The sequence below is a fragment of the Thermobia domestica genome, chromosome 18, assembly GCF_964235325.1.
Source record: "Thermobia domestica chromosome 18, izTheDome1.hap1.1, whole genome shotgun sequence".
NCBI lineage: Eukaryota > Metazoa > Arthropoda > Insecta > Zygentoma > Lepismatidae > Thermobia > Thermobia domestica.
This window is the reverse complement of record NC_137471.1, coordinates 151335775-151359941: the sequence shown is the minus strand read 5'-3', so window position 1 is coordinate 151359941 and position 24167 is coordinate 151335775. Positions and strand designations below refer to the sequence as shown.

General features: G+C 36.5%; 1 protein-coding gene across 1 annotated transcript in view; it reads right to left on the bottom strand.

Moving 5' to 3' along the window:
• LOC145676023 (uncharacterized) overlaps positions 1 to 23259 on the bottom strand; it is a 62977-nt gene extending 39718 nt beyond the window's left edge. The window contains exon 1 of the mRNA XM_081746866.1: positions 23124 to 23259. The gene's annotated coding sequence lies outside the window, so the exon portion shown is untranslated. The remainder of the gene's footprint in view (positions 1 to 23123) is intronic.
• Between the last annotated feature and the right edge of the window lie 908 nt (positions 23260 to 24167).

Here is a 24167-nt window from a genome sequence, read left to right as displayed (position 1 = left end):
ATGGTCATGTATAGGGTCCATCCCCTATTATGAAACATAGGTACATTTGTGCACCCCCGGGAATGATACTTTGGCCCACCCTTTAAGTTTTTAGAAATTGCCAAATTTAAACATTTGGTATCATAGTACTGGACCCTAATATATATTACTATAAATTTGGGTGGTCCACCTCGTTCCCTTTTAGGGGCCATTTTGTTCCGCTTTAGGGGTGAACATGGATACAGTGGTCCACCTCGTTCCCTTTTTAGGGGGCATTTTTGTTCCGCTTTAGGGGTGAACATGGATACCTTGGAATCGTCCCGAGTTTGATTCTTGGAAATGTTGAATTTAACGTCCCCGCAAAAACGATGAGAAATGATAGGACGAAACATGAACTTACTTGACTGAGGATTGAAGCAGGGACCTCATACAGTAGAGACAAGCGCTAAGGGACCGTACACGTGTGTTGATTACTATGCAATGGTCCCGAGTTTGATTCTTGGTGCTAGTGTTAGAAAAATTTAACGTCCCACTTGAAACGATGATGAGAAATGAGAAAACATCATAAACTTACTTGCTTGCGGATTGAAGCTGAGACCTCACACATCAGAAAAAAAAACGCTGAGCCACCATGCCAACTTCAGTGCGAGCAGTTTTGCGTATGAAAAAGAACATGATCAGATTATGTTACATTACACATTTCTGCTCGTTGTTAAGCATAGAAGTTTGTTATTGTGAAATTGCAGCATGTGCTTTTACGAAGAGTACTACATCAGCAATTTTCTCAGCTGACGGACTTTTAAAGCTCAACTTTACATTTATGTCAAAGACAGTTTCGTAACATATCGATGAGTGTTACATTTTTCAATCAAGTTTAAGGAAAATGAATCACATTTTAGATGTGGTAATTTGAATGTCGTATTAAACTAACGAGTCAACGGTATGATGTCATGATCAAAATTGCGATACTAGATGTCGTAACGATTGATGTGTAAGGAGAAAACGTGAATAATGTCACAACCAATCAGATTGCTTCTTACATCACGTTTCGGCTCATGATACATAATGAAAGCTGTGTTTTCATTGGTTCTCCGTGATGTCATTGATTCATTTCCTCGTTTCTGATTGGCTGATAGTGATGTCACTTTATAGTTGAACACGTTTCAGACCTAAATAAATTTCTTAATTTCATTTTTGAAGTTCTACTTCCACGAAGATCGTGAATGAACGTAGGTGTACCTCTAGTGACAGCGTGACTTTACTCCGTTCCTTGAATTTGAGGTAAGTATCGACCGCGTTTTCTTAACATCAATGGAGTGTTTTTGCATGAGGATAACATTGTTATCACTGTTTTTATTTTAACATGAAATATTTAGCAAATGGAAGAATAACCCTCACTTACTTGACCGGGGATCGAATTAGGAATCCCACACATTAGAAGTAAGCACGAGAAATTTGTTGATTTTGGTTTAGCGTCCCTTCAGTAGTGGGGTGCTAGGAATACAGCTTAATGTTGAATTTGAGCGCATACTGGGTGTTGAACCCGGGCCACATCCCACACATTAGAAGTAAGCACGAGAAATTTGTTGATTTTGGTTTAGCGTCCCTTCAGTAGTGGGGTGCTAGGAATACAGCTTAATGTTGAATCTGAGTGCATACTGGGTGTTGAACCCGGGCCAGAGTTGCGTAACGCTAACCACTTGGCTCAGTTTCTGAAAAGTTACCATTAACGTAAACAAAGAAACTACGCACGATTTTGTTCCCTACAACGTGCCTTTTAACAGTGAGACGTGGACTTGCAGTTTAATGTGGGATCTGATCTCCGCCGAGAAACGAATTCGAGTCTGTCTTGTCTTAGCTCGAAAAAAAAAAAGCAAGCGCATGAGATTTTGTTTTCGTTTCATGTTCGTCATACGTTTAAAGTTCAGTGTCAGAGGAAAAATGCTTACTACTACAATGATTCTTTCAGCACAGTTAGAAAAACAATTTCATTCATTCTTTTTATCACTACAGAAACTTAGGTCATTTACATGTTGATGTTGGTCCCGGGTTTGATTTCCAGTATGACGACAATAAAACGTTTCAGTAGTAGAACTATTTGAGATATGATCATTCTTTTAGGATTGATCGTGTAGTCATTTTGATAACGTAGTGATCTCTGAATTCAATTTTAATTCGTGCTTTTTTTTCTCTTCTCGTTTTAGATATTTGTTTTCTTTGCCTATTCCTTTTTGCTTACCTTACCTTTTTTCCTATTTGAATATGGCTACTTCTGGCTTTACTGTCTTGCGAGAAATCAATAGACATTATCGGCGTTTTAATCTCGAAGGACGAATGCTGGAAATTCAAATTAATGCTCCGGCCAGTGGCACCGATATTGTTGAGTGGGTTCAGGCCTCCTTTCAACAGATGTTGGATTATTTATTGGAAAACGTCGACGAATCATCGATGGTTGGATTATCGATTTTATCCCACGATGAGAAGAACAAACCGTTTTATTTATCTTTTCGGCGTGCAAGTAATTTGACACTGGAAACTTTATGGGCTTCCTTTGATCGCATTCTTCAAAGTAACGATAGTTTTCTCATGAACGAACCGTTTATTGTACATTTTCATCATGTGGATGTGCCCCGTGGATTTGGATTGGTGCGTCGAGGTCTTTTATCAAACGACGAATTATTAAAACGCAAGACTGGCATTCTACGAGTGAAAAACACCGACAAGAATTGCTTGGCTTATGCAATTGTGATTGCTATTGGCCTAAAGAAATATAAAGATACAAATCAGAAACTGTACAATCAATATCGCAAACAGCTCAAGTTTGTTGTTATTCCAGACGTACATGAACTTTTGTCTCGATCCTCAGTGAATTTAGATCATGGGGGATCCGTGGAAGAATTGCGACAATTGCAACGTTACTTGACAAATTATAAACTTACCGTATACACCAGTTTTTCAGGAGAAGATATTCTGTATGAAGGACCGGGTGGCGAAGACAAGATTCCAATCAATTTAATGTGCATCAATTCTCATTATGAAATCATCACGTCATTAACGTCTGTTTTTTCTACCAACTATTACTGTGCTGCATGCCACAAAAAATATGATCATCTTAATAGACACGTTAAGAACTGTTCGGCCATGTGTGAGAAATGTTTGCAGAAACCGCCATGCAGTAAGACTAATACGGAGAAGCAGTGTCCAGAATGCAATCGTGAATTTTATGGTGGAACATGCTATACAAATCATCTGACTGTACCATATCATAAGGGCCAACCAATATGCAAGATGGTGAAACAGTGTTCCAAATGTCTACGCATTTATTCGTTTGTCCGTACAGGGGAAAGAAAACATGATTGTACTGATTATTTTTGTAATGTGTGCCATAAACACGTTACGTCTACCCATCAATGCTACATGAAGCCTGATACGACTCAATTAAAACCTGGAGTTCCATCAGTGTTACATGCCAAGAAGGCTATGATTGTCTTCTATGATATCGAAGCCACACAGGATACTTTCTTCGATGAAGACACGTTCATTCATAAGCCCAATTTACTGGTGGCCCAACAAGTATGTTACAACTGTGTTCAAGATGAGGATATACATCATCCGTGTGAAGTTTGTGGACAGCGAGAACATATTTTTCAAGATGATCCGATCAATGCCTTTCTTGCGTATTTACGTCAACCACGACCCAACATCAAACTTATTGTATCTTTGGCACATAACTGTAAGGGATATGATGGTCATTTTATTCTTAAATCTTTAGTGGAAGAACATGAATTGAAACCTACTTTGATCTTGAACGGAGCAAAAATTTTAAGCATGAAAGTGAATCACTTATCGTTTATTGACTCCTTAAATTTCATGCCAATGGCTTTAAGTAAATTATCCAAGGCATTTCATTTACCAGCGACCAAAGGATATTTTCCACACTTTTTTAATACTGCTGCAAATCAAACGTATGTGGGAAAATTACCGGACATCCATTATTATGGTGCAGATGAAATGAAAGTGGATGAACGAGAAAAATTCATGACATGGTACAACGAACACCAGAACGATACGTTTATTTTCCAAGAAGAATTGGTGAACTATTGTGTCCAGGACGTCAACGTACTTCGATTGGCTTGTATATCTTTCATGACCACTTTTGAACAAGAAACTCACGTCAATCCTTTCCTGGAGGCTATCACTTTGGCGAGTGCGTGCAATTTAGTATTTCGACGAAATTTCTTAAAACCTAATACTATTAGCATTCTTCCTGCACGAGGATACCGTCACAGAAACAATCAGTCACGGATTGCTTTGCAGTGGCTTGCCTACATGGAAGAAAAAGAGGGTCATTCAATTCTACATGCTGCGAGAGGAAAAGAAGTTTATGTTGCTGGTTTTCATCTGGACGGCTACTACAAAGATCCCGACACTAAAGAGGAACACGTGTATGAATTTGAAGGCTGTAGATCCCATGGCTGTCATCTATGTGTCCCTACAGGCCGTGATCAGCCCATTTATGAGAACTCCGAAGAAACGATGAACTATCGCTACGAGAGAACACAGCGTAAAATGAAGTTATTACGATACATGGGATATAAAGTACATGAAATGTGGGAATGTGAATTTCGTCAAGTGTTAAAATCCAATCCAGCATTGGCCTCTTCTTTAAGCACACATCCTTATACTAATAAGACACCATTAAATCCAAGAGACAGCTTCTATGGTGGCCGTGTTAATGCCATTAAATTGTATCACGTCGCAAATGAAAATGAAGGCGAAGAAATAAAATTCTTGGATATCGTCTCCCTGTATCCTTATGTGAATAAATGTGGACGGTATCCAATAGGGCACCCACGAATATATCTACAGGCAGATCCAGAAATGCCCGACATTCAAGATGTCAACGGATTGGTCAAGTTGAAGATTTTGCCTAGCAGAAATGCGTTTCATCCAGTGCTGCCATTTCGCTCAAATAAGAAGTTGTTGTTTCCACTTTGTGCTGCCTGTGCCACAGCATTAAATCAAGATTCTGAATGTACACATTCGGACAGTGAACGAAGTCTAACAGGAACATGGGTGTCCTATGAAATTCAAAAAGCCATTGAACTTGGGTATCAAGTCATTGAAATTTACGAAATTTGGGATTACGACATCACCGTATATGATCCAGAAACCAAGACTGGCGGATTATTCAGCGAATACATTAACACATTTTTGAAATCTAAGCTGGAAGCTTCTGGTTGGCCTGCCAATTGCGTCACCGACGAAGAAAAGCAGCAGTATATTCAAGTGGTACAACAACGGGAAGGCGTAACTTTGGATGCAGCAAATATAATGACAAATTCAGCACGTCGTAGTCTTGCAAAACTCTGTTTGAATGCCTTCTGGGGACGACTCGCTATAAGAGACAATTTCAGTCAAACGAACATCATTAACGATCCCAAAGAACTGTATCAGAAATTAACTGCTCCAGACATAAAAGTCAACCAAATTTTACCTGTTAACGATTCGATGTTATACCTTTATTGGCAGTATGAAGATAATGTTCGAGTACAAAATCACAATGCTAATGTTGTCCTTGGAGCATTTACAACGTGTCAAGCTCGTCTGGAACTCTACAAATATTTAGAACTGCTGCAAGAAAGAGTACTATATTTCGATACAGATTCCGTGATATTCACGCAGCGACCATCACAGCCCACAATAGAACCAGAAGTATTTCTTGGTTCAATGTCAAATGAACTTGAATCAATTGGACCAAAAGCATACATTAAAAAATTCGTGTCTGGTGGCCCAAAACAGTACGCCTTGGAAATCTACGACCCCGACACGAAATCAACCAGTTATGTATGCAAAATTCGTGGATTCACACTCAATTATACTGCAAGTCAAAAGTTAAATTTTAATAGTCTGGAGCAAATGATCATAAATCAATCGAGTGAAAAAATCTCCATTAGCACGCCGCACAAAATTTACAGAACCCACGATCATCATCTTGTCACAAAACCTGAAAAAAAGAAGTACAGTTTCAACTATAAAAAACGCCGATTAATACCAGACACATACGAGACATTGCCCTATGGGTATAAAAAAGCCAGAACAGAATAACAGCCATATTTTCCCCTAATCCCACCAACATCACCTCCCAAAGACGGGGGCAAAGAATCAACGCAACACGGGACATGCTTCAACGAGGCCACAGCGGAAAACAAAACTCAGATGACATCACCTTGCAGAAACCCGTGGAGAAAAAAAAAGGAATTCAGGTACGTCACATTTGCGTTTCTTTTCTCACCTCACTCTCTCTTGATCAGTTAGTTCGATGTTAATAATCTGTTTTTCTTCTTTCACAGGAAACAAAATAAATATTACCATGTATATTCATATGTTTTATTTTCTCTTTACAGAATTTGTACCCGTCACGGACACGTCTTCCTTTGAAGAAAAAAGAAATTCTGTATTCTCTTTCACATGCTAAAATAAATGTACAAAAACATGATTCTGTGTTTTTATTTCACATCCTAAAATCAAATTCTTTTTCCTGTACTGCGATTTCAATTTCTTTTTTCTGAATCAGTTTACCAATAAAATAAATCAATGTTTTGCGGGAAAAAAAATCAAACTAAATTTTTGTTTCAGAAAATTTTTTTGTGTACGAAAAAAAAAACTGATTCAGAAAATTTTTGTGTACGAAAAAAAATGTTTTCAGAAAAATTTTTTGTGTACGAAAACAAAATTCTGTTTCAGAAATTTTTTTGTGTGTACAAAACAAAAACTGTTTCAAAAAATTTTTTATGTACAAACAAAATTCTGTTTCAGAAAAAATTTTTATGTACAAACAAAATTCTGTTTCAGAAAAATTTTGTGTGCAAAACAAAAATCAGTTTTCGTCACGAAACTGCTCCGACTAAATGAATCGATTCATTCTGATAGTGTTGGCAACACTGGAAAAATTTCGGTAAGTATCGCTCAGACCCTGAGTTACAGCGAACACAACTAGATTCGAACTAGCAACCTTAAATGTCTGATTCATCTCTAAATACAGCCAACTAAACAATAAGATTATGTGTATACGTCAATGCTTTGCACTGAGTCAACAAGGTTTTCTTCAAGGTCAAAAATCGCACACGAAGTAAAAAGAGGACAACACAGATCTTCTATCTTTCTATATGAAACATAAACCTAGTATAAACTGCTCGCACTGAAATGTGTAATGTAACATAATCTGCTCGTCTTCTTTTCATACGCGAAACTGTTCGCACTGAATGGAGTACGGCGGCTCAGCGCTTCAATCCACAACGAAGTAAGTTCATGTTTCCTCCTATCATTTTTTCAAGGGGACGTTAAACTCAACATTTCTTAAACTAACACAAAAAAAATCGAACTCGGGACCATGACATAGTAATCAACAAACTGAACTTCTCAATGGAGTATGGTAACTCAGCTCTTATGTCTGATATGTGAGATCTCTGCTTCAATCCGCAAGCAAGTAAGTTTATGATGTTTTCTCATTTCTCATCATCGTTTCAAGTGGGACGATAACATTTCCTGAAACTAACACCAAGAATCAAACTTGGGACCATTGCATAGTAATCAACACACGTGTACGATGGCTCAGCGCTTGTCTCTACTGTATGAGGTCCCTGCTTCAATCCTCAGTCAAGTAAGTTCATGTTTCGTCCTATCATTTCTCATCGTTTTCGCGGGGACGTTAAATTCAACATTTCCAAGAATCAAACTCGGGACGATTCCAAGGTATCCATGTTCACCCCTAAAGCGGAACAAAATGGCCCCTAATAGGGAACGAGGTGGACCACCCAAATTTATAGTAATATATATTAGGGTCCAGTACTATGATACCAAATGTTTAAATTTGGCAATTTCCAAAACTTAAGGGGCGGGCCAAGGTACCATTCCCAAAAATTTCAAGGGGGTGCACAAATGTACCTATGTTTCATAATAGGGAATGGACTCCTATACATGACCATATGACCATATAAGGTAATAGGACCTCATCCATTGGAATGAATTAGGTCAAAAAACCAAACACGTGATACAACGTATTGCTTACGTTTATATTTTGGCAATTTTATACCCCTAAAAGGGAACGAGGTAGACCACCCAAATTTATAGTGATCTATATTAGGGTTTTATAATATTATACCAAATGTTTAAATTGGACGATTTCCAAAATTTAAGGGGTGGGCCAAGGTACTCCTCCCAAATTTTTAAACGGGTGCACAAATGTACCCATGTCTTATGAAAGGTAATTGACCCCTATGCATGACCATATAACTATATAGGATAATAACAACTCATCAAAGGGGATAAAATCGACCAAAAACCAAACACGTGGTATAACGTATTGCTTACGTTTATATTTTGGCAATTTTGTACCCCTAGAAGGAAACGAGGTGGACCGCCCAAATTTATCACGATACATATTAGGGTCATGTACTATAATACCCAATGTTTAAATTGGTCAATTTCAAAAAAAATTTAAGGGGTGGGCCAAGGTACCCTTCCCAAATTTTTCAAGGGGTGCATTAATATACCCATGTCTTATGAAAGGTAATGGACCCCTGTATACGTTCATATAACCATATAGGGTAATAACACCTCATCCAAGGGGATAAATTAGGTCAAAAACCCCCGAAATTTGAATTTTTGGCAATTTTTTACCCATGAAAGGGAACGACATAGACACCCAATACTAGTAGAGGTACATACCGTGGTCCTAGGCTACCATACCAAATTTTTAAATTTGGCAATTTCCAAAATTTAAGGGGGGGTGGTCCTATGTACCCCTGCACCCCTTCGGTAGGTCTACCCATAAAGCCTAACACCACGTGACCCCATGACGTAATGCTAAGGTGTGCGCATGGGTGTATCAAAGGGAACAAAAATAAGGTAAGCTATATATATATATATATATACATCCTATAAGGTAAAAAAGGAAATAACATTCTTCAAATTTATAACCATAAAAAAGAAACAAATAAACTCATACGTGAAACTGCCCCATAAAGGCGGATCGTAAACTATGTAAACTAAAGGGGCCGGGGCGCAAAATTTCAGCGGCGTCACACTCCAGGGGCGCAAAAAAATTAAAATCAAGTAACACAAAATAAGCTATACATACACCTGTACTCCATCATAAGGTAACAATCTCCAAATTTTATACCGTAAAGGGGACAAAATCAACAACCTACCCCATAAAGGCAAACGGGGGTGTGGCCTAGGGGCGCTAAATTGAAATTATATACCGCAAAGTAAACTATACATACACCTATATTCCATTAAAAAGTAACGATCTCCAAAAATTTTATGCCGTAAAAGAAAACAAAATCAACCCCCCTCGATAAAACTACCCCATAAAGACGTGGCCTAACACCACGTAACCCATAAAGGCGTGGCCTAACATCACGTAACCCAAAAAAGGCATGGCCTAACATCACGTGACCCTATGACGTCATAACATGTAACCCCAAAAATGGGCGCCGGGCGCCCGGGGCGCAAAATTTTGGCGGCGGGCTCCATGCTCCAGGGCCTAACATCACGTAACCCAAAAAAGGCATGGCCTAACATCACGTGACCCTATGACGTCATAACATGTAACCCCAAAAATGGGCGCCGGGCGCCCGGGGCGCAAAATTTTGGCGGCGGCGGCGGGCGCCACGCTCCAGGGGGCGGAAAATTTGCCTCAAGTCAGGCCCTTACTACTATGGGGATGAATTTGGATATAACGGCATTGAGTTTCTCAGTACTCATCTCAACGACCCAGAAAACAATGGATAACTCTCTACAATCAGTCATTTTACATTATTTTTACATGTCACTCCTCCCAACTTCCATTCCTTGAGGTATCTGAATTCCACAATATTTTTGTCTTAAATTGAAAGTAATATGTCTCCCATGTTGGGTAAAAATTGCTCTAGACATTCCGAAGTTTCGCTGGAATATACACGTATACATACATCAAAACATTTAGAGCTATGTGAGCAATGCTTTCGATGTTGTTCCTGTAAATTCAAAATCCAGGTGGCATAGTCGCTTATACCAAAACGTGGCATTAAATGACATTGTGTTTGTAATAGTGTCACGAACTAAAACTATGGATTTGACACTAATCTCAGTCACTTGAGACATTTTATTTTTCATCCTTTATCGCCCGCCATAATAATGGGTTTTGAATCGATTGAATTGATTTTGAGTTGAACGTCCCGTCAGCAGTGAGGCTATATGAGACGTAGACCTACAAATTAACGTAGAATCCGAACTACATGAGCTCTCGCTGGGGGCCGAATCTGGGTCTCTTACGCCGATACGTGTACGCTATACGCATAACCACAAAGAAGCTTTACGATGAGAGTTAAATTTGGACTTTAACGCTTTCAGAGTTGTAATTATAAATTTCTGCAATAATGAGAACTATGGATTCGACACTAATATCGATCGCTTTTCCATTATATATATATATATATATATATATATATAAGAGGCGGAGAGAAAGGGACCACATCCACATACAAATGCCTTGGAGATTATTGAACTGAAATCCTTCGGAAGGAAATTCTATCTGCCTTCTTTATCGAGTATAAATCTCTTAGACATGACTTCGTGTTCGTAAATTTCCAGTTTACATGGTTTTGGGGATCGGGAGTTTTGTGTCTGTAACGAAGATTGGTGTTTGTATAATATTTTCTGTTTTTACCCGAATAGTCTCATTGCCTTTGAGAAAGCGTAAATCACCTGCTGTAATGACAAAATTCAGAAGTAACTTCCGACGACAAATAGCTGCAAATAAATGCACTACATAATTTATTTATTGCGATTGTATTATTTTCTTAATTTGTATTTAAAATTCACATATATCATAGAATACCAACATACTGTGAACACCTTTTATATTTTAAACATAATAATCACTGTGTTCTGCAATGAGTATATGTTATATATATACAACAGACGTATTTTAATGTAATTATTTTATATGATTTTTCATGCATTGCGGAAAATAGAATTTCATAAAAAACGTTGACTCAGATGGGAATCGAACCCTCAACCCTACGATTTGAAATCCAACGGCGTACCACTGAGCTAACACAAGCGCTTTTCGGAAAATACTTCTAGCGATTTATATATGTATTAAAGATAAAAATTACATTCACATCCACTGCAAACTCTGTTTTTGTTCTACTTTGACTTTTATTTTAGTACTCAGGAGAGAATAACGTTCTATGTCTTAACTTTCACCATTATTTTACATATGGAAAGATTCGTTTACGAATCTAAATATTCCATTAAGTATGCAAAGCAAAATGACAAACAAGCAAGTGCTGATATTAATACAAAGTTTCGAAAACTTGTATCATTAAGTATTTCAATTAATGTTGCTTTTTTATATATAATTCATAACAAGTCTTATTATATTTAAAAGAAGAAAAACACATCTGCAAAATTTTTCCCGTTTGCAAATGTTGGTTTCGAGGTTCAAACCTGGTTTAGTTTTTCCCGAATATACCCGAAGTTGGACTTTGCCTCGAAACAGCAATAAACAATGCGCTCAACCTTTTTGAGACAAGGTGTACATAAAAGTACCTACAAACAGGTTTTTCACTTACTTAGCTTTCTGAAGACTTGATTTTGTAGTGCTCTGAAAGCCTCATGATATTCGTAAGAATGTCACCAAAAACCAATAAATTTATTTGTTCATTATCATAATGGTTTGTTTTGATTAGCGCATGTCCATAACAAAGGTTAAATGATGGCACCAGAAAGTTCACTGATTATCTCCTGATATGTTCTGCTCTCTTATTTTCTTGAGTATTGTGCATCTACTGTGTGCAAATTTATAATATGCATGCTTATATACTTAGCCATATAGCATGGAGACGTCAAGAGCGAAAATCACGCACACGACTGCAAGATGCCCAGAAGTGTTTTTATTATTATTATATCTAGTTCAATTTAAAGCAAAGGGAATTTGAGGAACTGAGCTCGGGTGTAATCCTAGGAGTAGGCGAGATGACAATGGTAGGTTTATGTGGAAAATAACAAGAGTGACAAACACACCCATACCCTGTACTAGGTGGTCCCAACAAGTAGCTTTGAGTCACAATCGCGTAGGAATTGATCGCACTACATAAAACCGTTTTTACGATATCAGATGACACATGCTTAAAATGAAGAAGGGGTCCAGTATTTGGACATTTCCAGATGAAATCAGTCACGTCACAACAAAAGAGTATGCAGAATAGTTACTTCACTCAGGCGACATAGCTGAAAAGTAATAGTGAAGAACTGACACAGCAAATACGAACACTATGTACAAAGTAATGTTCACAGAAGGAGCAATTGTGGACTGTCAAGGATGAAGTGCTTTTCATTCTTTTCGGAGGTGCTGTTACAGGCTTACAACCTGAAACGTGTCAAGCTAGAAAGGAACAGCAATATTAAGAGAAATTATATAGGTCACTTGTAACCATAGAAACGGTTCACTGCTTCTAATTGTAATCAAAACTAGCTTGTAGTGGCCACCTTTAACAAATTAGTATTTTTCGACATCTTGCACGCGTATACCCACCACAGATAACGTGCCTCTTCTGTATGGACACACACGAGTTGTTGAACAGCACCCTAACAGTTCTAAGATATTTGCATCAAATTTGCCAAGAAAATGTGTTTATAGCTATGGGCTAACTGTTGTATCGACGGACCAATTTTAGAAAATTTACCAGATGAATTGGAGAATTTAGTTTGGGTTGTGAAGAAAAGTAAATGAAAGTCAGGTAAAGGGAATAGTTGAAGTTAAGAAAATACTTGTTAGTTGTATTGTTGTAGTAGTAGTCCCCGACGTATGGCTCGCTGAGTCAGCAAAAATTTTTGTGACGTCATAGGTCAAAGGTCAATGACCTTGGCCCTGGGTCAATGACCTAGGGGTACCTAGGACCACCCCCTCTAAATTTTGGCAGGGGTACCTTGGTCCACCCCCTAAATTTTGGCAGGGGTACATAGGACCACCCCCCTTAAATTTTGGAAATTGCCAAATCTAAAAATTGGGTGTGGTAGCCGAGGACCATAGTATGTACCTCTATCAGTATTGGGTGTCTATGTCGTTCCCTTTCATGGGTAAAAAATTGCCAAAAATTCAAATTTCGGGGTTTTTTGACCTAATTTATCCCCTTTGATGAGGTATTATTACCCTATATAGTTATATGGGCGTATACAGGGGTCCATTACCTTTCATAACATATGGGTATATTAATGCACCCATTGAGAAATTTGGGAGGGGTACCATGGCCCACCCCTTAAATTTTGGAAATTGACCAATTTAAACATTTGGTATTATAGTACAGGACCCTAATATGTATCATGATAAATTTGGGTGGTCCACCTCATTCCCTTCTAGGGGTACAAAATTGCCAAAAATATAAACGTAACCAATACGTAGTACCACGTGCTTGGTTTTTTGGTTGATTTTATCCCCTTTGATGACGTGTTATTATCCTATATAGTTATATGGTCATGTATAGGGGATCATTACCTTTCACAAGATATGGATATATTTGTGCACTCCTTTAAAAATTTGGGAGGGGTACCTTGGCCCACCCTTAAATTTTGGAAATTGCCCAATTTAAACATTTGGTATTATAGTACCGGACCCTAACATGTATTATGATAAATTTGGGTGGTCCACCTCGTTTCCTTCTAGGGGTACCAAATTGTCAAAATATAAACGTAAGCAATACGTTGTACCACGTGTTTGGTCTTTTGGCCCAATTTATCCCCTTGGATAAGGTCCTATTACCTTATATAGTTATATGATCATGTATAGGGGTTTATTACCTATCATAAGACATAGGTACATTTGTGCACCCCCGGGAGGGGTACAATGGTCCACCCCTTAAATTTTGGAAATTGACCAATTTAAACATTTGGTATTATAGTACAAGACCCTAATATGTATTATGATAAATTTGGGTGGTCCACCTCGTTCCCTTTTAGGGGTACAAAATTGCCAAAAATATAAACGTAAGCAATACGTTATACCACGTGTTTGGTTTTTGGTCGATTTTATTCCCTTTGATGAGGTGTTATTACCTTATATGTTTACATGAGCGTATACAGGAGTCTATTACCTTTCATAAGACATGGGTATATTGGTGCACCCCCAGGAGGGGTACCTTGGCCCACCCCTTTAATTTTGGAAATTGCTTAATTTCAACATGTGGTGTCATAGTACTGGATTCTAATATGTATCATGATAAATTTGGGTGGTCCACCTCGTTCCCTTTTAGGGGTACAAATTGCCAAATTTTAGTACAACCACGTGTTTGGTTTGACCTAAGTTATCCCCTTGGATGAGGTTCTATTATCTTATATGGTTATATGGTTATGTATAGGGGTCTATTCCCTATCATAAGACATAGGTACATTTGTGCACTCCTTTAAAAATTTGGGAGGGGTACTTTGGCCCACCCCTTTAATTTTGGAAATTGACCCTTTTTACATGTTTGGTATTATAGTATAGAACCCTAATATATATTACTATAAATTTGGGTGGTTCACCACGTTTCCTTTGATTTGTACGAAATTGGCAAATTTTAGTACAACCACGTGTTTGGTTTTGGCTCAATTTATCCCCTTGGATGAGGTCCTATTACCTTATATGGTTATATGATCATGTATAGGGGTCCATTCCATATCCCCTTAGATTTTGGAAATTTTCCAATTTAAGCATTCGGTATCATAGTACATGACCTCAACATGTATCATGATAAATTTGGGTGGTCCATCTGGTTCCCTTTCATGGGTAAAAATTACTAAAATATAAACATAAGCAATACGTTATACCATGCGTTTGGTTTTTGGAACCAATTTCTTCGTTTGATGGGGTTCTATTACCTTATATGGTTATATGGTCATGTATAGAGGTTCATTTTCTATCATAAGACATGGGTATATTTGTGCACCCCCAGGAGGGGTATCTTGGCTCATCCACTCGGTTTTAGAAATTGTTTTAATATAAGCATTTGGTATCATAGTACAGGACTTCAATATGTACCACTATAAATTTGGATGGTCCACATCGTTCCCTTTCATGGGTAAAGAACTACCAAAAATCGAATTTCGGAGGTTATTGACACCTATTTAGCACGTTATATGGTTTATTACCTTTATATGTTTATGTTCCCTTTTAAATTTGGGAATTATCAAATAACAAAATTCGGTAAACGTTTTCTAGGACCCATTGGTGTTCCTCTTATGGCCAAATATTCAAAATTTAAATGTTATTGACCGGCTTTATTATTGAATAAGTACAGGATTTATTACTTTTTTTCATAAGACACAGGTGTATTTGTGTACCAATCTTAAATTTTGGGAGGGGGTACATTTCTTATTCTCATATCAATAATTGGTAAATGTTCTTTGGGTAAATCATTGTGATCACGTGATCAGTTATTGACCTATGATGGGATTAGGAGTCCAGGACATTGGTACATTGAAACTTTGTAGGATAATTTGAGAATGCGTCATTGGTATTGATTATTACAGCCAAATATAAACGTAAGCAAGACGTTGTACCACGTGATTGACCTTGAGTTTTAGAAATCTGATAGCTAACCTTATTGAATCTTATGACTCATAGTCTTAAGGGAATACATGCTACAACACTGGCAAAGTTATTGTTGATGCAATTTGATTGGTTGATCACTATCTTTCCTGCAATCTGATTGGCTGATCACTATCTTTCGTGCAATCTGATTGGTTGATGAGTTTTAAATCTTTTTCTGCATTAAGTTTTGTTTTAACATTTAAAAATCTTGGTTTCGTTCAACATTTTGCACTCACTGATAAATATGATCAAAACCGTTTATTTGTTAATCGAATAGTTAAAACCGGATAAAGTTTGACGGTTAACCGTGAAACGTAAAATTTTTTTAGTTTGAATTTTTTTTGTTTGAAACTTTGTTTTGACATTTTTTCGTTTCCAAATTTTTTTTGTTTCAAAATTTTGTTTGAGATTTTTTCGTTTGAAATTTTTGTTTGAAAATTTTTTCGTTTGAAATTTTTTGTTTGAAAATTTTTGTTCGAAAATGTTGTTTAAATTTTTTTGTTTGAAATTTTTCGTTTCCAAATTTTTTGTTTGAAATTTTTTGTTTCAAAATTTTGTTTGAAATTTTTTTCGCTTCAAAATTTTGTTTGAATTTTTTTCGTTTGAAATTTTTTGTTTGAATGTTTTTCGTTTCAAAATTTTGTTTCAAAGATTTTTGTTCTAAATTTTTGTTTCAAAGTTTGAGTTGACATTTTTAAAAGTTTGTGCACTTATTAGTAAAGAACTGGAACTGTTTAGAACAAAAACATCTGGCAACGTTGTGGTGCAATAGTACACGTCAGAACATGATAATGCAACGTCATCAGTTTTGCATCATATATAAGTATCGTTCGAGTTAGTATTCATGATAACGTCATCATGGCTACTTGTCTGCAGTTTCTAAACACACGTGATGTGATTAAATCATTTACCAAGATTACTGATTTACAACAGAATGTACCTTATAGAATCTTAGCTAGCCAAATGATCCCTACAAAGTTTGGATTAAGAATCGTAGTGAAGCTTGAAAATGATAAGAATATAATTTTACCAGCAAGATATTTACCCATGGAACCATCAAAACAAGAAGAACTGTTGTGTTTCTTAAATACTGGATCTGTATCTTTATGTTACAAAGGATTCTTGGGTCGAAGTCATCAATTTGAATTTAGTACACAGCCAGATTCGTCAGCCATTGTGATGAAACCATGAATTCAAACGTCAGCACATTTCTTTCCAATGACGTCAGCTGTAGTTGTATGAATGTGGTTGGTCTGCATGACGTCAGCAACTGTGATGAAATCATGGATTCAAACGTCAGCACATGACGTCAGCAATAACTATAAACCAGCAAATACAGTGTCATCCCACGAAATCATTTGAGCAAGTGCTTTTCAGGAGGAAAGATGTGTACTTCTAACGATAAAGAGTTCATCTTCGCAAGCTATTATCCAATAAATATATTTCAAACAAAACATGTGATGATTGGTATCAGTGCTAGAACATTTGAACCTGTGATTCGATTGGGCAAAGCAGAACAATTTGGTGTACAACTGACCTGTGAAGAATGGCACGAATCGACCAAATGAACGATGAGCTAAATGTGACCATAGTCAAATCATTAGGCTCAAATCATGAAGTGGTGCTGCGTACAGTCCTCGAAGAGAAGATGGTGTTGTTACGTAAAAAGAATACATTTCATGCCCCTCGCAACATGGTGTATCTAACGGAAACAGAATGGAACAAATTCATCAGCGTATTTCAGTGTGTGAAACATGCAGTGGAAGTGTGCAACAAAACTAGTATATTCCTGAAAAAGTACTATTTTGAAAAATGTGTTATGCATATTGTACAACATGTATCTAGATATTGTGATGGTTGTCAACATCGTTCGTGGGTGCATACCTGTATTGATAAACAGTTTATTTGTGATCAAATGGACATTGAGTTTCCACCAATTGATATTGCAATAGATCTTAAAAGACTTCAACTGGAATTAAAATTATATGCTAAAGACAAACTAGTGCAAGAAGTTCAAAATACATTGTATCGACAATATCCAGAACCACTATCTGGTATGGATGTATGTGGAGTGTAATAAAATGATCCATTTCAATGATTTGTGTTTTTTCATTTCAAGTACAACCCCATGCTCTGACGTGTACTATTGCACCACAATGTTGCCAGAGGTTTTAGTTCTAAACAGTTCCGGTTCTTTACCAATGAGTGCACAAACTTTTAAAAATGTCAAACCAAAATTTTGAAACAAACATTTCAAACAAAAATCTTTGAAACAAAATTTTGAAACGAAAAAAATTCAAACAAAAAATTTCAAACGAAAAAATTCAAACAAAATTTTGAAACGAAAAAAAATTCAAACAAAATTTTGAAACAAAAAATTTCAAACAAAAAAATTTGGAAACGAAAAATTTCAAACAAAAATTTTAAACAAAATTTTGAAACGAAAAATTTTTAAACAAAAAAATTTTGAAACAAAAGTTGTCAAAAAAAATTTCAAACAAAATTTCGAAACAAAAAGTTTCAAACAAAAAAATTTCAAACTAAAAAAATTTTACGTTTCACGGTTAACCGTCAAACTTTATCCGGTTTTTAACTATTCGATTAACAAATAAACGGTTTCAGTGAGTGCAAAATGTTGAACGAAACCAAGATTTTTAAATGTTAAACAAAACTTAAAACTGAATACAGCAAAGATTTGAAAATCATCAACCAATCAGATTGCACGAAAGATAGTGATCAACCAATCAGATTGCAGGAAAGATAGTGATCATCCAATCAAATTGCATTAACAATAACTTTGCTAGTGTCAGATTACATCACCTTATGATTAAATTTCAAACTGTTGTAGCATGTATTGCCTTTCGTCTATGAGTCATAAGATTCAATAAGGTTAGCTATCAGATTTCAAATCAATCACCACCAATGATCTTAGACTATGAGCTGTGACTAAAGTTCAATGTATTGTTTCAAATTTCGCACCTTATGTTAAAATTCTGTTTATCACCATTCCCAAATTTAAAGAATACTTCTCTTGATATACCTAAGTCTTAGAGTTAATCATATCATTATATGTTCAATAAGGTCAATAATGTCCGTCAATTGTTTACCTGAGTAGAACCAACTGTTTAAGTGTGTACTCAAACTTAAGAAGTACCACAACAAAGGAAATGAATCCCTGTACACTACCTCATCAAGGACAATCACGTGGTACAACGTCTTGCTTACGTTTATATTTGGCGGGAATAATCAAAACCAATGACACATTCTCAAATTATCCTACAAAGTTTCAATGTACCAATGTCCTGGACTCCTAATCCCATCATAGGTTAATAACTGATCACGTGATCATAATGATTTACCCAATGAATGAGATACTATCCAATTACCAATTATTGATATGACAATAAGAAATGTACCCCTCCCAAAATTTAAGATTGGTACACAAATACGCATGTGTCTTATGAAAAAGTAATAAATCCTGTACTTATTCAATAATAAAGCCGGTCAATAACCTTTAAATTTTGAATATTTGGCCATAAGAGGAACACCAATGGGTCCTAGAAAACGTTTACCGAATTTTGTTATTTGATAATTCCCAAATTTAAAAGGGAACATAAACATATAAAGGTAATAAACCATATAACATGCTAAATAGGGGTCAATAACCTCCAAAATTTGATTTTTAGTAGTTCTTTACCTATGAAAAGGTAACGATGTGGACCATCCAATTTTATAGTGGTACATATTGGAGTCCTGTACTATAATACCAAATGCTTATATTAAACAATTTCTAAAACCGAGTGAATGAGCCAAGATACCCCTCCCAAATTTTTAAAGGGTGCGTCAATGTACCCATGTCTTATGATAGGAAATGAACCCATATACATTACCATATAACCATATAAGGTAATAGAACCTCATCAAAGGGAAGAAATTGGGCCAAAAACCAAACACATGGTACAACATATTGCTTATGTTTATATTTTGGCAATTTTTACCCATGAAAGGGAACAAGATGGACCACCCAAATTTATCATGATACATGTTGAGGCATGTACTATGATACCAAATGCTCAAATTGGAAAATTTCCAAAATTTAAGGGGGTTGGCCATGGTACCCCTTCCAAAAATTTAAAAGGTGCATTAATGTACCCACGTCTTATAATAGGAAATGGACCAATATATACATGACCATATAACCATATAAGGTAATAGGACCTCATCCAAGGGGATAAATTGAGCCAAAACCAAACACGTGGTTGTACTAAAATTTCGCAATTTCGTACTTATGAAAGGAAACGAGGTGAACCACCAAAATTTATAGTAATTTATATTAGGGTCCTATACTATAATACCAAACATATTAAAGGGACAATTTCCAAAATTAAAGGGGTGCACAAATGTACCTATGTCTTATGATAGGAAATGAATCCCCATACGTGACCATATAACTATATGATGTAATAGGACCTGATCAAGGAAATAAATTAGGTCAAAATCAAACACGTGGTTGTACTAAAATTTGGCAATTTTGTACCCTAAAAGGGAACGAGGTGGACCACCCAAATTTATCATGATACATATTAGAATCCAGTACTATGACACCACATGTTGAAATTAAGCAATTTCCAAAATTAAAGGGGTGGGCCAAGGTACCCCTCCTGGGGGTGCACCAATATACCCATGTCTTATGAAAGGTAATAGACTCCTGTATACGCTCATGTAAACATATAAGGTAATAACACCTCATCAAAGGGAATAAAATCGACCAAAAACCAAACACGTGGTATAACGTATTGCTTACGTTTATATTTTTGGCAATTTTGTACCCCTAAAAGGGAACGAGGTGGACCACCCAAATTTATCATAATACATATTAGGGTCTTGTACTATAATACCAAATGTTTAAATTGGTCAATTTCCAAAATTTAAGGGGTGGACCTTTGTACCCCTCCCGGGGGTGCACAAATGTACCTATGTCTTATGATAGGTAATAAACCCCTATACATGATCATATAACTATATAAGGTAATAGGACCTCATCCAAGGGGATAAATTGGGCCAAAAGACCAAACACGTGGTACAACGTATTGCTTACGTTTATATTTTGACAATTTGGTACCCCTAGAAGGAAACGAGGTGGACCACCCAAATTTATCATAATACATGTTAGGGTCCGGTACTATAATACCAAATGTTTAAATTGGGCAATTTCCAAAATTTAAGGGTGGGCCAAGGTACCCCTCCCAAATTTTTAAAGGAGTGCACAAATATATCCATATCTTGTGAAAGGTAATGATCCCCTATACATGACCATATAACTATATAGGATAATAACACGTCATCAAAGGGGATAAAATCGACCAAAAAACCAAGCACGTGGTACTACGTATTGGTTACGTTTATATTTTTGGCAATTTTGTACCCCTAGAAGGGAATGAGGTGGACCACCCAAATTTATCATGATACATATTAGGGTCCTGTACTATAATACCAAATGTTTAAATTGGTCAATTTCCAAAATTTAAGGGGTGGGCCATGGTACCCCTCCCAAATTTCTCAATGGGTGCATTAATATACCCATATGTTATGAAAGGTAATGGACCCCTGTATACGCCCATATAACTATATAGGGTAATAATACCTCATCAAAGGGGATAAATTAGGTCAAAAAACCCCGAAATTTGAATTTTTGGCAATTTTTTACCCATGAAAGGGAACGACATAGACACCCAATACTGATAGAGGTACATACTATGGTCCTCGGCTACCACACCCAATTTTTAGATTTGGCAATTTCCAAAATTTAAGGGGGGTGGTCCTATGTACCCCTGCCAAAATTTAGGGGGTGGACCAAGGTACCCCTGCCAAAATTTAGAGGGGTGGTCCTAGTTACCCCTAGGTCATTGACCCAGGGCCAAGGTCATTGACCTTTGACCTATGACGTCACAAAAATTTTTGCTGACTCAGCGAGCCATACGTCGGGGACTACTACTGTTGTTGTAGGCGGTACTATATGTGGAGGCGAAAGGAAATATTTGGCGAAGAGGTATACTTGTTATGACTTACGGAAAAGGCAGTGTGGAAATGGTGCGTAAATTGCAAGATTGTCACACATCGTGTTTGCGTTTTACCGAGTTGTACAAAAATAAGGAGTGTCAGCTGTTGAAATTGTGTGAAAGGCATGGTCTAATAAACAGGCGGACACTTAATCGTAAGTGTGGAAACTAAACTGCTGAAAGAAATAGGACATCTAAGGAAACCTAATGTAATCTAACCTAATTTAGTACATTTTTGTACGCTTGGGATGGTGTTTCGTATCTCCCTCAACGCTATGCGACACATAAGCCATGCAGTTTATGACATTTAAAGTGTTTTTCCACCAGCCTCGTTTATACGTATACCACCACCACTAACGCGCCTGCTTCCTAAGAATTCTCACAAAAACTAGCAAAAAGTAGGATCATTTACCAAAGAAATGAGTTGATAGTGGTGCTGAAGTAGTCAAGAAGGTATCGAACACAACTTTTTAGGATAGTAGGGAATTTGTATAAACCGTAAATGTAAGTGGAAGTGATTTCTGTGAGAAAAGAAATTGAATTGTTGGTAACGAAGATAGAAAACAAGGTGCCCTGCTCGGCTCTATTCCGCCTTCGCTCCCTAACGCTTGCTCGGCAATGCTGTCTAAATTTAATGTTTGTAATGTAATTTAACGTATGAAACCATAAAACAATAACTTCGGAATAGAATATCGCAAAAAAGTAGGTGCAAAATCTGATCCGTCAACGCTAAACAATCGCCAAAAGTAGCAAAGTACTAATTTACAAATGAGGGAAAGAAACAATTTTGTAAAGTAATGTAAAAATGTACATTAATGTAGTTATGTACAAATAGAAATGAAGTACTACTAACTGAACCACTGTTTTTAATAGACGTCAGTCTGTCTCCTCTCTCTGACTCGAATTTCTGAAAAGGTACTCGAACTTCTTTTACATGTAAATTCACGCATGGAATTTCGAGAAATAGGCGGGAAGAAAAGTCGTGTGTGGTAATGTTATATGCAAAATTAAAAAAAAAAAAAAAAAAAAAAAAAAAAAAAAACAGGAGACATGCAAATATTGTGAACATACATATTAATCGTAAATGTTGACAAAATGGTGAGTATCTATGTTCTGGCAGTTACCCAACCTAATTTGTTTATAACATTTAGAAATTTAATCCGCCTTATGCAAAGTCGTTTTGACAAATCATTAGCTTCATGCTAAACGCCCGACTTCTGCAGGAAGCATATGTAAGTCGAACGATTTAGTATGGTACTAATCATACGCCAGAAAGACTCTGCATATGGCTCAGTTTTCTTTATCATTTCTGACGAGTGTCGATATGTGTATGATAATTTCTAATTCTATTTCGTACTCATTGATAATTAAATTGCATCAAAGTGTCGCAAATGACTCATCTTCTGCTCCAACTGATATTTGATTCTTAAATCTGCGTCTTAGTTTAATTTTAATAATTCACTTACATGAAGGAGGTTAATGACAGCAGCCCGCCCCATTTTTTTTACACTGACTACACACCTAACACTAACTAATTCGAGCTTACTACGACACACTGACCCGCCAGACTGATCATCACTCAGCACCTATAACGAGGAATTTAACTGCTAGTGTTTCGAAGGATAGGTGGCGCTGTCGGCGGAAAACGAGTTTTACGCGGGAATGACTTATCATACAGTGTTCAGTACTTAGTCCTGTATATGTATACCAAGTTTTATGCCAATCCTCGCGTTCGAACCGAAACATCTCCTTTGTTAGAAAAAAAATCATATGACTAGTTATATAAAGTACAGTCAACGAATTTTAATTTTTTTAAGCTAAAAATTATTTAAAACATAGAAGTATATCATAATAAATGAAAATAAAGTAATTTGTCATACTTTTCCTATAATTTGGAAAATAAAATAAAGAAATGGAAATAAAATCCTCCCCAGAAATTCATATGCAAGAGAATAACCCGGGTATATTCCCCTTTTTTATTTTCCTTCCCACCGGAAATATTCCCACTGCCCCTCACTACTCTTGAATGAGTTGACATTGGTAAAAGTTAACATTTTACGAATACAATAAACGAAAAAAATAACTAGTGCAATTTAATTTACGGTGGAAAACAATAATGATATCAAAACAAAAGTACAAAGAAAACAGAACAACCACTTTTGTTCATTGTTACGCATATTATTATTATTATTATTATTATTATTATTATTATTATTATTATTATTATTGTTAATAATACACAAGGTCAGTGGTAGCTCATGCCTTCAACACAGGCCCAAAGCCAGGGAGGGGCTAGAGCGTGCAATACCGCTCTAAAATATTTTTTGCCGCAGTAGAATATTTTTTCCGCTCTAGAAAGGACGTTGCCCAGAAGTTTGAAATTGTTTCAGCAAAGCCCAAAAAGGAAAATCTTGTGATTTTATATAACTAACTAACTCTATGGCCTATGGAACCCGGAGGTTCAATGCCGCGTTCACAAAAGCTCTCCACTGACTTTTATCTTTAGCTAA